Source organism: Myotis nattereri (assembly GCF_964212035.1).
Source record: "Myotis nattereri genome assembly, chromosome: 12".
NCBI classification, from domain to species: Eukaryota; Metazoa; Chordata; class Mammalia; order Chiroptera; family Vespertilionidae; genus Myotis; species Myotis nattereri.
In genome coordinates this window covers 64421678-64437237 of record NC_138087.1, presented here as the reverse complement: position 1 = coordinate 64437237, position 15560 = coordinate 64421678, and positions in this window count along the sequence as shown.

Below are 15560 nucleotides of genomic sequence, written 5' to 3'. Positions count from 1 at the left end.
AAAGGAGAACACTGCAGCCTTTCCCGCGCCCCCAGCAATAGCGCCCAGAGGAGTCTTGAGGTGCTCAGAAGTATGATTTTTCTCCTTTAGGTCCTTGCTTTACTTCACGCTCCCAGAGCTGTTCTTCTGGGATTAGGACCTCCTTCCTGCCAACCACCTCTGGACCCAGCTCTCAGGACTTCTGGCTCCTTTGCAGGCACAGATACTGATCTTCAGTCTTAAATGCTGATCATCTGGGGTTGAAGCTGAGACCTGTGGAGTTCCAACGGGGTCTCCACCTCGGAATAAAACTAACCTGCCAGGCCCAAGGCTTTCCTCTCAAAAAAACACCAAACACAAAAACATGTTTGCCAAAGAAGTACTCTTATCAATGCAAAAGATATGCAGATGTAGCCACTGACAATTTCTAAAATAGTTCAGGCTGTTTCAACCTGGACTGCTTTGCTTTATCAAGCAGAGGTTCTCACAGCATTATACAAAAAGGCTTAAAATGACAACTGCTCCAGGGATGGGCAAACTTTTTGACTCGAGGGCCACAATGGGTTCTTAAACTGGACCGGAGGGCCGGAACAAAAGCATGGATGGAGTCTTTGTGTGAACTAATATAAATTCAAAGTAAACATCATTACATAAAAGGGTGCGGTCTTTTTTTTAATTTTTTTTTTAGTTTTATTCATTTCAAACAGGCCACGGCTGTGCTAGACTATTGTGCAAAATTAACTAACTAGCTGAGGGCCCTTGCAAGTCTAAAAGGTACCTGTAATAAACCGACTTCCTCTTGGATTTGCCTGCTGATAAATTTCTGTCCACCCACATGTAATAAAATAAAAGTGAGACCAACTACCCCACAGTGATGCACAATGATGAACAGTAAAATGTGATGAATCCAGCCAATAACAGGTGTTTTAAACATATTAATTCGTGGCCACCAATTGGATGGTATTAAAAACTCATGTCTTTAATGACATGTGGACTACGTGTGCACATGTGGACAAGTAACCAGAATCCTTTTAAAAAAACCACCTAATGTCAATGACAAATCTCCCCTAAACTGTAGAAAAACAAAGTGCTTCCATCAAGTACATCAAAATTAACTTAGTTCTTACAATTCAATTTCCAAGTAGGATCTACAGAGCAACCAACATTTGAGGAGCAATAATATAGACATTCGGATGCTACAATGGAGCCACTAGTATCGACTGTTATTGCATAGGAACTAAAAAGCACCCATTTACCTCACAAATTCCCTGTGTGTGCCCTTTTCTGGTATAATTAACCCAAGGGCTTTACTACAAGTCAATTCCAAAGAAAGACACAGGATCCGTACCCATTTAAGCTTCTGACTTATTAACGTAGATAAAACTCTTCATTAAAGTCACCATTAAAAAAGGTAGGCAGAGCCCTGGCCGGTGTGGCTCAGTGGATCACTGTCCCATTCATCATTTGGCATTTGGGAAGCACTGGAAAGCTAGAATCAGTACTTCTATGATTTCAACAGCAGCCCTACTAGAGAGCTTGGATCTATCATCATTACGTTTCAGAGATAAATACACAAAGGAAGCATAATTCCAGGTTCAAAACACTCTAACCAGGTGCAAACATCTCAAGTGAGTCCAGGTTCCAAGCACATTACGACGGAGCCAAGGAATCAGGTTCGGAAAAGGGTTTCATTCCACAGCTGTGAGCTTTGGCAGCTCTCTATCTTGACTCTGCCTTCTTGGAATTCCTAAGCTCGGGCGACTCTGCTCATCCCAATTATTCAGGTCGGAGGCATTTCCAAGCTATTGGAGCTGATAAACCAAGGCTTCCCACCAGCTATAAAAGCCATCCTTCGGGGCTGGATAAGAGCAGGCTCCGAAGTGTGGATGCTTATTTTTCAAGTCACTGGAACACAGGCAGATTAATCGTTAACTGTTTTTTACCATGAGTGTTTACTAGGAACGCAGAGATTCAAGATTGAAGAATGGCACTTAGGGGTAGCTTCAAGGGAAGGGTGATTTGTGCTCTGGGAGGAATCTTAAACATTACCCACTCTGGCCCTGTTTCCGCTTAAATCTCAATTTGTTTGGGGGCTAAACGTCTGAAACCCAAACAAAAATCTGGACAGACTCCGTATGACATTGAACGCAACGCAAGATAATATAGCAACTCACCCCCAGCTCCGTCTCCAAAAAAAAAGAACTCCTGTAAGTTTCCTAGCCTGCATTTACACTTAGATTACGGACGAGGAGGGAGGAGTAGAGCTGTTTGTCCAAGTGGCAAACAACAGTAATAGGAGAGCTCCTTGGCAGAAATTCAATAGGATTCCATGTTCCTGGGTGGAGACCCTTGAGAATTCCTACAAGATGATGACTGGCGTGCCTTTAGATGGTCCAGGGATCATAACATAGGGCAGAACGTATCAGGGGAAGAGGACATGGATCCAAGTTTATGTGCCCAAAAAAGAAGTCTGAGCAAAAAAGAAAGTAATAAAAATTTTAAATGGAATTTTTTTTTTTTTTTTTTTTTTTGGCCAATAAGAGAAATAACTTCTCTCTATGCAAAGGGGCTTTGGGACCAAGAGCCCAGCTTTATCTAAGCCCAGACATCATGGTTTCAGTGCCTTTACTGATAGCAGATCAAATCTCAAATACAAATACACCCGTTAGGGCAACTGAGGTGTGCCCTGTGGATTCATATGGGCACTTTCCCCCTCAAGATAAAAATGCGAAAGAAAGAAAGAAAGAAAGAAAAAGTAGAAAAATCAGCCAGAGGAAGCACTGCAAAGAAGATTCTCAGCAAAGGTCATAGTCCAGCTCCCAATTCCTAAGCAGAATTTGCATAAAATGAAGATCAAGGTTTTCTCAAAAGCTGATTCTTTAGAATTCCCTCCCATTCCCCTAGAGGAACTTTCCATTGGCTATTTACACTAAGAATGGCCGAAAAATATGGAAACTTGAAGTGAGAGATGGCAAGCTCTCCTTTTCAATTTAACACCACTGCTAAGAAACGTGAGCTGTTCACCACAGTGTCTCCCGTGCCGCAACTTGAGTCCAGACTATGCAGTCACTCTGAGCTGGATATCTGAATACTATGCCGGGCTTTACTTTATTCATTCATTCCCCCTTGTAAATGAGTGCCTACTGTGTTTCAGACACTGTGCTGGGCACAGCGGGGAGAACCAGGCATGGAGCTGCCCTCTGCAAACAAGAACTTTTCAATCACAAATAAATGTGAACTTGTGTCTATGATAAGTACTTTGAGTGAAAGGGACCTAGTGCTTTGACAACCTCTAATAGGGGAATTTGAGTTAGTCAGGAGGGTTCTCTGAGGAGGTGACGATTGAAGGGGACTGAAGCCTGTTCCAGGTTGGTATGAAAGGCCCTGAGGTGGGAGCAAGACTAGCTTATAAGAAATGTACTTACAAGAAATGGCGATAGTTTTGGTGGCTGGTAAAAAGTAGTAGCAAAAATGCCTTCCTAAAATATGCCACTTTGACATAAGGATTATTTTGAGCTGAAGACAACTGAGAATGAACAGATACAAGAAATGCTCTTGGTCCTCCCCTGTTTGCCTAAAAGCAGGACATACGTGTGTAAAGGTGCCCCCTCTCCTCTCTACCAGGAAGAACAGAAGTTAATCACCGGAGATCATTCTAGACCAGGGGTGGGCAAACTTTTTGACTCGAGGGCCACAATGGGTTCTTAAACTGGACCGGAGGGCCGGAACAAAAGCATGGATGGAGTGTTTGTGTGAACTAATATAAATTCAAAGTAAACATCATTACATAAAAGGGTATGGTCTTTTTTTTTTTAGTTTTATTCATTTCAACGCTGGCTGTAGTTTGCCCACGGCTGTTCTAGATCCTTATCAACCTAGAGAATGGCATTAGAGGAATATGTAACAACCCTCGGAAAAAACGAACCCTTCTCTGCCATTATTTTCCCACAATATGCTGCTCCTAGAAACTCAAAGTCCTTTTCCCCTTTGTCATGTTATTTCTCTACAAAAATTATCATTCCTTGCTAAGATGCTGTGGAAGCTCGAGTTCTAACCATCCCTTTGAGTTACCCATCACTAAGTGTTCCTGAACAGACACACAATACACACATTAATAAACTTCAGTTTATTTTTTTCTGGCTAATCTGTCTTTTGTCAGTCTAACTTTCAAGGCCCCAACCAATGAACCTAAGATAGGTAGAGAAAAATGATTTTTTTCCTCCCCTACATGGTGGAAAAGATGCCTAGAGAGGTGGCTGTGGCCAGGTTGTGTAGGATTTGAGACTTAATGTGTCATTGAAAGGATTAAAGTATGGGGTGGGGAATGACGAACCATTTGCTTAGCCAGCCTGGGTTATCTGTCCTCATAGTGGCCTGCTGGTTTGGCTAACCTCCAGCAAGACCAGGAGCCTGGTCAGGGAATGGAATCTGGGCTGCCCTGGGCCACCAGGGTCCAAGGACTTCAGGATTATCCTTCTGTGGCCCTGTAAAAAACAGTGAATTTGAAGCCAGGTCTGAAATAATTTATTTATTTACATTTATTTACGTTTGAGTGATATTTTTCTCCTTAACCTTTCTAAATCAAGCCCTAGAGATAACACAAACAATAAAGATATGATGCCACGAACGCTGGCCAGCAAGTTTATTCTCTGCTTGATAAAAAATATATTTAATACATGATAATAAGTTCTGGTATTATTCTCGAACACTTGCATCTTTCTAACAGTCCAGGAAGTACTGTCTGGGAGACAGAAGGAATATGGATGACTTTAGGCAGGCCCACAGACGTCAGCCGAGTTCTCTCCCTAGGGAGGCCAGTGGGAATGGCATCCACAGCTGCCCCAGGATCTCAAGTGGAGAAAGGCAGCAGCAGGTCTACGTCCGAAAGCGCCCATGAGTGTGCAGCTGCCTGTCTGCCTTGTCCTGGCTGATCCCCTGAGAGGCACTGACATAGTTTCCTCCCCTCTGTGTGTCTTTCAGGCAGATCCGGAAAGTGACAATGAGAGAGGATTCATTCCCAGTAAATGTTCTGGATACAGTGGGAGGAGCAGGGGACTCAATTTTGGGGGCACTTAGTGTGCCTTGTTTTTTTGGTTTTTTTTTTGTTTGTTTGTTTTTTAAATATATATTTTTATTGATTTCAGAGAGGAAAGGAGAAGGAGAGAGAAATAGAAACATCAATGATGAAAGGGAATCATTGATTGGCTGCCTCCTGCATGTCCCTACTGGGGATCAAGCCTACAACCTGACCGGGAACTGAACCGTGATCTCTGAGTTTATGAGTAGATGCTCAACCACTGAACAATGCTGGTGGGCTGATTTTAAAAAAAAACACAACAAGGTTTGATCCCTAATTTTGATGGGAAAGCTCAAGAGGAGACAACATTCACTAGAAACCATTGGATCACATTATGGACCTCCACTGCTTGATGGAGACTGGTTAGCTCTCAGAAGCTTCACCTTCTGTGGAGTGGTCTCTATCATCTCCATTCACATTCTTCTAGTCTAGGTTCCTGGAAAACGTCTGGTGGGACATCAAGTTGACCTCAGAAGGCATCATAACTCAGCTTCTGGGAATGTCCTCCAGGCACTCACCCCAGCGGCCAACCTTGGCTCACTCAGCAGAGACCTTCTGCCTCACCACGGTCAATTCTCAGACCAGAGTCTTCAAGTTCACTGTGAGAATCCACTCTATTCCTAGGCTGAGGGGGGCTTGGGCCGGTCTCACATGTTCTTGCTATGTGTTCAGTGTAAAACAATCACAAGGTTTTTTTGTAATTATTCAGAGAGATTTCTTGTAGTTAATCAGAAAGGTTCCTTGCCCAAATCCTAACAAAAACCCTTTTTTTACAAGAGCACCCTTGTGGGCCTCCTAAAGGCCAGAGGGCCATTTTGAGTGTCTACATATCAGGTCGTTCCGGATTTCCTGCCTTTCTTTGGTGCAAAGAGCTTCATCTCTGGGACACAGATATGAAGTAGAGGTGTGAAATTTAAGTCATCCATTTCCAAGGACCTTTCTCAGCCCCGTTGCCCCAGCTCATGTAAACAGAGGTCTCTGGGGAAATCACCACATCATCTGAACCAAAACGTGAGCCCATTTTATATTAAATGATTCTTGTGGATGGGCACAGGGCTGTGGCACAGCCTTCTTCCCCTCTGCCTCCCCTTTCCAGTGTAGCAGCAATGCAACCACCGCCTCCCTCTGGTTAGGTGGGTGTTACCCACCTTGCCCTTTCAAACCTCAGCTCAGGGTAAGGTCAAATGTCTAGCCCTTGGTAAACCAGAGTTACAAAGGCCTGAAGTTGTTTGATGAATGGAATCTATTACCTAGTTCTTCTTCTTTTTTTTTAATATTTCTTTTTCTCAGGTTAGTTTTCAGACATTTTTTAAATTGATTTTTAGAGAGAGAGGAAAGGAGAGGAATAGAGAAAAGAAACATCGATACTGCACGTCCCCTGACCAGGAATCAAACCGAGACCTTTTTGTTCCTGGGTTGACGCTCCGCCACTAAGCCACACCAGCTGGCTATTACCCAGTTCTTAGTATCTTTCTTGATAAAGTGCTTAAGGCAAAAAATAAAAGCATGTGTGCTATGTGTGTGAACCAAGTGAGTCTCTTTTTGACATCTCCTCTCCCTCCACTCTTTCCCTCTGGCTCTCGGCTGTCAGAGCTAAATTATAAGCCCCAGATGCGACCGTCTGAGAAAAGAGAAGGAGAGGCAAAAGGTATGTAAAACTGGTTTCGTTCCTCCTCACGAGAAATGGAATTCAGCTAAACACCCTCTCCATCACAAAAGTGCCAAATTACAATGATGACCTGCCAAGGCAGAGCAGTTTCAGGGCAAACCTGATTTTGACAAGTAGCTGTACATTACTGTCCTATTTCATCATTTTTCAGGTTTTGTTTCCTCGGGACTCCTGAACGGATTCATGCAAAGTAAATGAGATTTCATAATGGACTGTGCTTCAATTGCACCCCCTGGGGCGAACCTATTCATTAGCCGTCAGGTGAGGTAATGCTGCCATCTGCTAGCAAAAGCCTGCGCTGTCTGGGACACTGAAGGAAGAAGTACTTCAAGTTCATCTCGGGGAAATGTTCGGGCTGAAAGCGTGTACCTTCTTAGGTTTCCTTCCTAAAGATAGTTGCTCGGGACACCCAGGAAGACGTCTCATTCAGAGCTGCCTGGAAACTTGAGCCATTTTTTCCTGATAGTAATGTCACTGGTTCAGGAGAAGCGGTTTTCCCTTGTCCTCAATACCAGATGTCAGGAGACGGAAGAAATCCCAGAACAAAGCATATGGCAGAGAAAGCAGGAGGCTCATGGGAGCCGGAGGCTGCAGGGCGACTCCGGGTCTGAAATGGTTTCAATGACTATACAAAAGGATTCGGCAGGAAAAACACCACCATTTGATTTCTAAAGCACTTCTCTCTTCTTCTGTAGCCTCGATCTTTTTAGATTTAGCAAATCTCAAGAATGAATAAGACTTTGTCACCATGGGAACATCTGTTATTAGTTCTGGTGGTGGTGAGTGGGGGGCGATTTCTAAGTACTGTCCCTGTCTTGCAATAGGAAGCTATCACTATTCTTTTCTTTCCTTAGAAGCTATAACTTTTTTTTCCCCTTTGACAGCTAATTCTTTTTTTAAAAAAATTGATTTTAGAGGGAGAGGGAAAGAGAGGAGAAAAAAAAAATCAATGTGAGAGAGAAATATCGATCGGTTGCCTCCCGTACACACCCTGACCAGAGACCAAACCCGCCACCTGGGCATGTGCCCTTGACCGGGAATCGAACCGGTGATCTTTCGATGCACAGGTCAATGCTCAACCAACTAAGCCACACCGGCCAGGGTGACAGCTAAGTCTTAACTTTAGAAATTGGGGGATTGAAAGCAATAGTTCAACTGAAAAACTTAACTGAAAAGTATCCATTCTATATCCAGATCTGGAGAGAATCTTACTATGTTTTCCCTAGTACATTTATGTAGGCATTTACAATGCATTTGTCGGAAGCCTTGGAAAACATGGAGGTGTGTGGCAGGTGAGGGGAACCACTGGAGATGGCTGGTGAAGGGAGAACGCTAAGGTTTTAGGTGTTAGCATTATTTTTTCTCAAGGGCTGGCTCTTTGCCAGGACAGAAAGTGACCTCGGCTTACAATCTGAATTGCAATTTTCATTTTACAGTTTGCAAATAGCTACGCTTGTGTGCCCAGGGACTTGAGCTCTCGATGCATCTCTGCTACTCACTCACCTTGAGCAAGTCACTTACTTGCTCAGTTTTAAAAGGCAGCGCCGGCCACATAATAGGTACTCAATTAATTTTCCTTTTATAACAACTTCATTGAGATGCAATTTACATACCATGAAAACCACTCTTTTAAAGTCTACAATCCAGTGGTTTTTAGTATGTTCACAGAGTTGTGCAACCATCACCACTATTTTGCTGAATGAATGAATCAGAAGTTTAAAAGTAACACAGCCTGCAGTGCCAGGCTGGATTCGGAACACTTTTTGCGAAATACTTCATGTCATGCCCCTATAAACCTGTGAAATCGGTGCTATTATTACCTCCATCTTACAGAAAGGTCAACTGCGAGGTGGACCCAGGTCCTGCAGCTACCGAACCAGCATTCTTAACGAGCTTGAAAATTCTGTGATTCTATGAAGAGTCCTTAATACGTAAATAAGTCCCTTATGTATGACATCATTCTTGCTATGAATAAAAATAAAATACCAACAGCCTTCCTTTGCATGTTTATGACAAATTTACTATCCTAGACCCCAAAATGTCTCTTTTCCAGGAAGTATCAGGAAGATCACTAGCCTGTACACGCCACCTTCATGGAGAGCTGCATCTGACTCATTTTTGGGTCCCTAGCACCTGACACTTAGCAAAATCCCAGTATGTGACTGATTGGTAGGGCGGGAAAAGAACACGCCTGCCGTGCATCACACACGGGCCACCTGGACATCCCCATTGAGGTTAGCCCGAAGAAAGAGCCAGGTGCCTGTGGTGCGTTATTAACAGAGCTGGCCCACATTAGCCACCACCAACTGGAGCCAGATTGAGCCTGACACTGGCATTGCTGCCACAGTTTTGTCTTTGGAGCAGTAAGAATGAATGAGTCCAGATAAACCAAGGAGAAACATATCGCCCGCCTCCGTACAACAGAAGGAGTGGCCTGACTCTGCCCAGCCGACCCACGTCAACTGGAAATCAGATTCGAGCATGTGCTTTCAGACATCACAGGCTCACAGGTTTGGGAGCTTGTGTGAGTAGCTGTACATCTGAGCAGGCAGGAGGGAGGGGAGACATAGAGACATGCTAGTTCAACACCATGCCCAGCCCCAGCCCCAGCCCCAGCCCCAGCCCCACCAGAGGACAGGGAGGTGGTCCTACTCCATTAGCTCAGCTCTCCTCCCATCTAAGTCTCTTAACAGCCATCACGTTTCCACTGCTACGGCCAGTGTTGTGATTCAGCCAGGAAAAAAACAGCAGTCCTGATGCCGGTCTACAGCACAGAATGGGGGAAGGGTCCCAGGAAGGAAGAATGACAGTAATGTACTTTTATGCTAAAAAAAAGATCTTCTCCCCCTCTCCCACTTGCTTTGCTCCCCAAGAACAAAAAGGCTATTCTCCTGCTTGACAGAGGCCATATGTGATCTGCTTTCATAGCTCAGGGTCCACAGGAAACCCCAGGGTTAAAAGGAAGCTCAGCTGGGAGCTTGCACTGGCTGAAGGGAGGGCTGGCTCCTTTGTCTCGAAGGCAAGCCACCAACCCAAACACAGCAGCGCAAGTGAAAAGCAGGCCTCCCCCTGGACTATCCCGAAGGATCTCACAGCTAGAGAGACGGCCAGTGTCCCGTTGGTCTGCAGCATTCAATAAGGTAGGTTTTGATCCTGCTGTATTCAGGATGGCCCACGTAGACAGTGTCCCCATTTACCTGGTTGTCAGAGAAGTCTCCATGAGGAGCTCCTGAGGCTTGCTGGCAGCCCCTGCTCCCAGGCACAAGTCCCAAGGAAGGAGGGAGTTGCTGCCTTACATGGGGTGGCTTGGCATGAGAAGAAAAAAGTCCAGCAGCCAGAATACTCAGGAGTCATGATTTCTGCTCTCAGACTTGTTCTTTGTTGATTTCTTTTTTCTTTCCCCTCAAATTTCACCAATCTGGATCCCCACATATATGGTAGGGGAAAACGTAATGGTCAAAAGTGAAGGTAAACCATCAGCACCAATCCGTACTAGAAGCAGCTAAAGCAGCGGTTCTCAACCTGCGGGTTGCGACCCCTTGGGGGTCGAACGACCCTTTCACAGGGGTCGCCTAAGACCATCGGAAAACACATATATAATTACATATTGTTTTTGTGATTCATCACTATGCTTTAATTATGTTCAATTTGTAACAATGAAAATACATCCTGCATATCAGATATTTACATTACGATTCATAAAAGTAGCAAAATTACAGTTATGAAGTAGCAACGAAAATAATTTTATGGTTGGCGGTCACCACAACATGAGGAACTGTATTAAAGGGTCGCGGCATTAGGAAGGTTGAGAACCACTAAGCTAAAGGATGTGGCCAGGCCTCCCAGTTCACTGTGCAAGATGGAAAATCTGATAGTATCCTAGGTGCATCCAAAAGGACCGAAAGCAAGGCCCAAGCAAATACGTGTACATTAATGTTCATACCAGTGTTATGCACAATAGCCAAAAGGTAGAAGAACCCAAATGTCCACTGGTGGACGAATGGATAAGCAAAATGTGGTACACATCACACACACACACACACACACACACACACGCGCGAATCCTATTCAGCCTTGGAAAGGAAGTAAATTCTGATAGATGCTATAATATGGATGAACTTTGAAAACATTTTGCTACATGAGAAAAAAAAAAGGATGGAAAAGGACAAATGCTATATAATTCTGGTTGGGATGGTGAAAAAGTTCTGGAAACAGAGAGTGGTGATGGTTGTGTAACATTGTGAGCGTACTCTATCTTACAGAATATTGCACTTAAAAATTGTTAAAGGGGCCATTTTTACGTTTTGTAGATTTTACCATAATTAAAAAAAAAAAATGAGACAGGAGCCTCTTGGAGGCCGAGATCCTGTCTCAGCCATTTGGAGTATCTCTAGTACCTAACACTCCAGCTCAGAGGAGCAGCTCCCCGGGAGCCTGCAAAACTGACCGCTTATGCAGTAGAGTTAATGCTTCTATCAGTTTATAACACACCTCCCTCCAGGCACAGCTGATGCCCCAGCGTCCAAACCACATTGCAGTCATCATTCCAAGAACTCCCACAAAATCTCATCTGCAGGAGTGAAAAGTCATGCGGCTACACTTCTCCAGAAGCTTCATGGCCATTAACCCCGGGAAAGTTTCACATAGGCTTTCTTTTTTTTGTTATTGTTAATCCTCACCCAAGGATATTTTTCCATTGACTTTTAGAGAGAATGGAAAGGAGGGGAGATGACCACAGAGAGAAACAATGATGTGAGAGAGACACATTGACTGGTTGCCTTCACCATGCACCTCAACCAGGGTCGGGTATCGAGCCTGCAACCAAGGTATGTGGCCCTTGACCAGAATTGAACCCAGAACCCTTTAGTCCACAGGCTGATGCTCTAACCACTGAGCAAAACCAGCTAGGGCCAAATATTTTCTTTCTCTTGCTTTTGAGGCTGAACACAGGCTTAGAGCCTAAATAATGAACAAAAACATTACAACAGCCCAAGATACACAGGATAGGGCACAAGAGACAGCTGTTGATGAGTCGTCAAAGTCACTATTATGTTACAGAGAAATGCAGATTTGGAAGGGGGTGATTTGTTTAAAAACCCTCAACTGAAGCATAAGGTATACATTTATTCAACAAACATTTATTGAGCACCTCCTCTGTGCTGCTAGGTGGCGTTTAGTGGACTTTCTTATATTCTAAATCTGTGAAAATCAATTTAATCTGAGCTTGTGCATTCCTAAAATCACTTATTACCAGAGGACATATTATCCTAATGAGACTGTGGCTTTTAAAAAAGTACCATGCTAACACTTTAATTTATCCTACCATTTGCTATAGTAAACCCCAAAGCTCTTTTTGCAGAAGGTTGAGAACACGAAGGTATGGGAAGACAAAGAGAGCTGGGTTTACTCTACATAGTACAAGGTGAGTAGGGTCCCCAGATGCCTTGTTCGTGGAAATGACTAATCTTTTCTATGTGTTTGCTAGTAACTAAACTAGGAACTATTTTATCTTTTATTTTATTACTAGAGGCCTGGGGCATGAATTCGTGCACCAGTGGGGTCCCTCAGCCTGGTCTGTGGGATCAGGCCAAAACTGGCTCTCCGACATCCCCCATGGGGTCCTGGATTGAGAGAGGGCACAGGCCAGGCCGAGGGACCCCACTGGTGCACAATCAGGACAGGGAGAGATGCAGGAGGTTGGTCAGCTGGGGCAGGGACTGCGAGAGGGCTCCAGGGCATGTCCAGCACATATTGCTCAGTCCCGATTGGCCAGACCCCAGCAGCAAGCTAACCTACCAGTCAGAGTGTCTGCCCCGTGGTGGTCAGTGCACGTCATAGCAAGCGGTTGAGCGGTCTCAGCATATAATTATCATATTACACTTTGATTGGTTGAACAGGCTTTTATTATATAGGATATTTAAACTTCTCTTTCTTGAGGACCTACCCTGGGCCAGACATTTTGGTATCAGAGATGCAAAGAGGCAGATTACATATATGGACCTCAGCCTCCTTGAGAAGATAAAAGTCAAAACAGAAACATCAAACAATGTGGCAAGTGCAACAGTAACCAGGGTTCTCAACTCTGGCACTGTTGACATTCTGGCTCAGATATTCTTTGTTGGGGATATCCTGTGCATTGTAGGATATTTAGCAGCATCCCTGGCCTCCACCAACTAGATTCCAGTATCTCCCACTTGTCAAGATAATCACAGATGTCTCCCAGCATTGCCCATGGGGACAAAATAGGCCCCAGTTGAGAACTGCTGGTAAAGACACACAAGAGATATCAGGAGAGCACAGAAGAGATTCTTGAGCTCGAGCGGCACAGTTAGTGAATGCTCCTCAGAGAACCTGCCATCTGGCTGAGTCTAAAGGATAAGCATGAGTGAGCCAGAGAGGGATTCCAGGTAGAGGACCCCAGCTACTGGTAAGACAGAGTGGTGTCACATGCCTGATGTAGACTCCAAACTACAGATGAGTGATGTCAATGACCAAGTGCAAGCCAGCCTTAGAGGGAGATGAGTGAGGCTGGAGAGGAAGGCAGGGGTCAGGTGGCACCGGCCATGTTTTGGAATTTAGACTTCATTCTGGAGGCACTCTTCACAGTCCTGAACCTGCATGAATTCTCATCAAGTATTCCTAATAGTTATTTCTACCCAAGACAATAATTCTGCTCTTCTTGGCAATGCTAATCAGTGCGAAATTTTCAGCTGACTGCCAATCTCTATTATCTCTTTGGTTCTGACTCTTATTCCTCAGATGCCAGGTTCCCTACTCACTGATAGATAGGGTACCAGTTTTCTTCATGTCTCATCAACCTAACTTAGCAGAGTCTCACAGTCACTCAGTTTCTACTAATCTTCTCCAAAAATATTACATCTCACATCACATCCAGTATCACCTCACAAGAAAAGAAAAGAAAAGAAAAGAAAAGCTCAGTCCTGAAAACTTTGCTTGTCTGGGAGGTTAGCCTAGAATAGATGTTTATAAAGATGAATCTCTCTCTCTCTCTCTCTCTCTCTCTCTCTCTCTCTCTCTCTCACACACACACACACACACACACACACCTGATTATATAACCTAAATGTCCCAGCTATACAGGACAAGTACTGCCTTGATCTGTCTGGAGTACCTGCCCCTTAATCTTCCTTAATCTCTTCTGCCACTGTCACCTTATGCACTGTGGTCTAGGGGAGCTGACACTCCTTTGACTCCTGCAGAAGTGAGCATGGGACCCAAGCCCAGCCAGTCAGAACACTGTGCCCCACCACCCTGCCACCGCATGGTCACGAGGGGCAGGAGAACCAATCAGAGCCAAGGAGACTCCAGTCTGAGACTTCGGATGGAAATGTAAAGAATTGAGAAAATGGGGGATAAAGGCCTGGAGCTTTGGTCAGTCACCTTGATAACACACACACACACACACACACACACACACACACACACAGCTGACCAAGAATGGAGCCAGCACAAAAGAAAACACAGCTGAATAGAGAAAGAGGGACACTGGTGACGTCATCTGAACCGCTGGCTTCTGCTCTGACTGAAACCTATCCATGAGCCTTTCAGCGATTTAAGCCCTTAAGTTCCCTTCCGAAGTTAGCCTGAGTTGTGTCGTCCTTGCTTTTAGCAGCATTTCTCTTCCCTCGACCACACAGAACTGAATTTCCATAGAAATGTAAACCCAAACTGCAAAAAAAATTAACCGTTTCATTTTTAGTATATTATTTTTACTAACTACAGTACTTATTGTAAATTTCTTCAGTTGTTTTTTATAAAGTATATTTTACATTATGCCATTTTCATCCACTAATTAGAATATGAAGAAACAACTAATCACAGAGCCATTTTTCCATTTATAACTCTGAGCAAAGGATTAACATATCAAGCTCCTGACATCTCACTCAGCCTTCCACATGGAAGGTGCCAGACACTGCTGTGTTATTCGTTACCCAGTGGCTCGGCTCCATCTTCAAAAGTAAGAGTAAACTCCATACCCAAACATGCCAATAGGAATTCTAAACAGAATACACTGCTCAGGATAACAGAACCGTTCTGAATCTTGCCTATGATGATGGAGCCTCAACTGGATGCATTTATCCTATGAGCAAATAAAAAGTGAATAAATCTTAAATATGGATTTAAAAAATCAAACACACACAAACCAACACACACCAACCACACAAAGCCATATGGGATGAGAAAAGCCACAAAAATCATCACGCACATTACTTGACAAGTCAGCACACGCCGATATGAAAGGGTTCTGAAAATGACGTCGCCTCCCTTGAGTTGAGAGGATGTTTATTTAACCGTCTGTATGGACCGTGGACAACACCAGATCTTTGTGAATGTGCAAAAGCTCGTGTGCAGCCGCACGCCTCCTTTCTCGACCTCACTCTCACTTGCGTGCTATAGACAGGATTGCACTGCGCCTCCTTCCACTCTTTCACTTGGGTTAAGGAAAGCTCACAAAACACAAAACTGCCCCCAAGCCCCCGAAGGGTACACAATGCCTGGCCAGAGTAGGTCTGAAAGGCAGTTCATATAATAGTTTCGAACCCTAAGAAGGCTATTCTTTAGCGTTGCCGCATGCCTCCCTACCCTGCCAATATGTTCAAGATCAGAGGCAGAAAATTTGACCAGATTTAAAGCAAGACATGTCTACCTTTCATGTATTCCCCGGCTTACAAACTCCATGCCCAGTGTCCCAGCCATGCATCTCAAATCATTGCTAACGGGTTAAGAAATAATTACAGCATTCGATGATCAGCTAGAAGTCCCAGAGGACATTTCTACTTAAGCTTTGCCTCCCTGAGAAGAAAGTGCTATCTA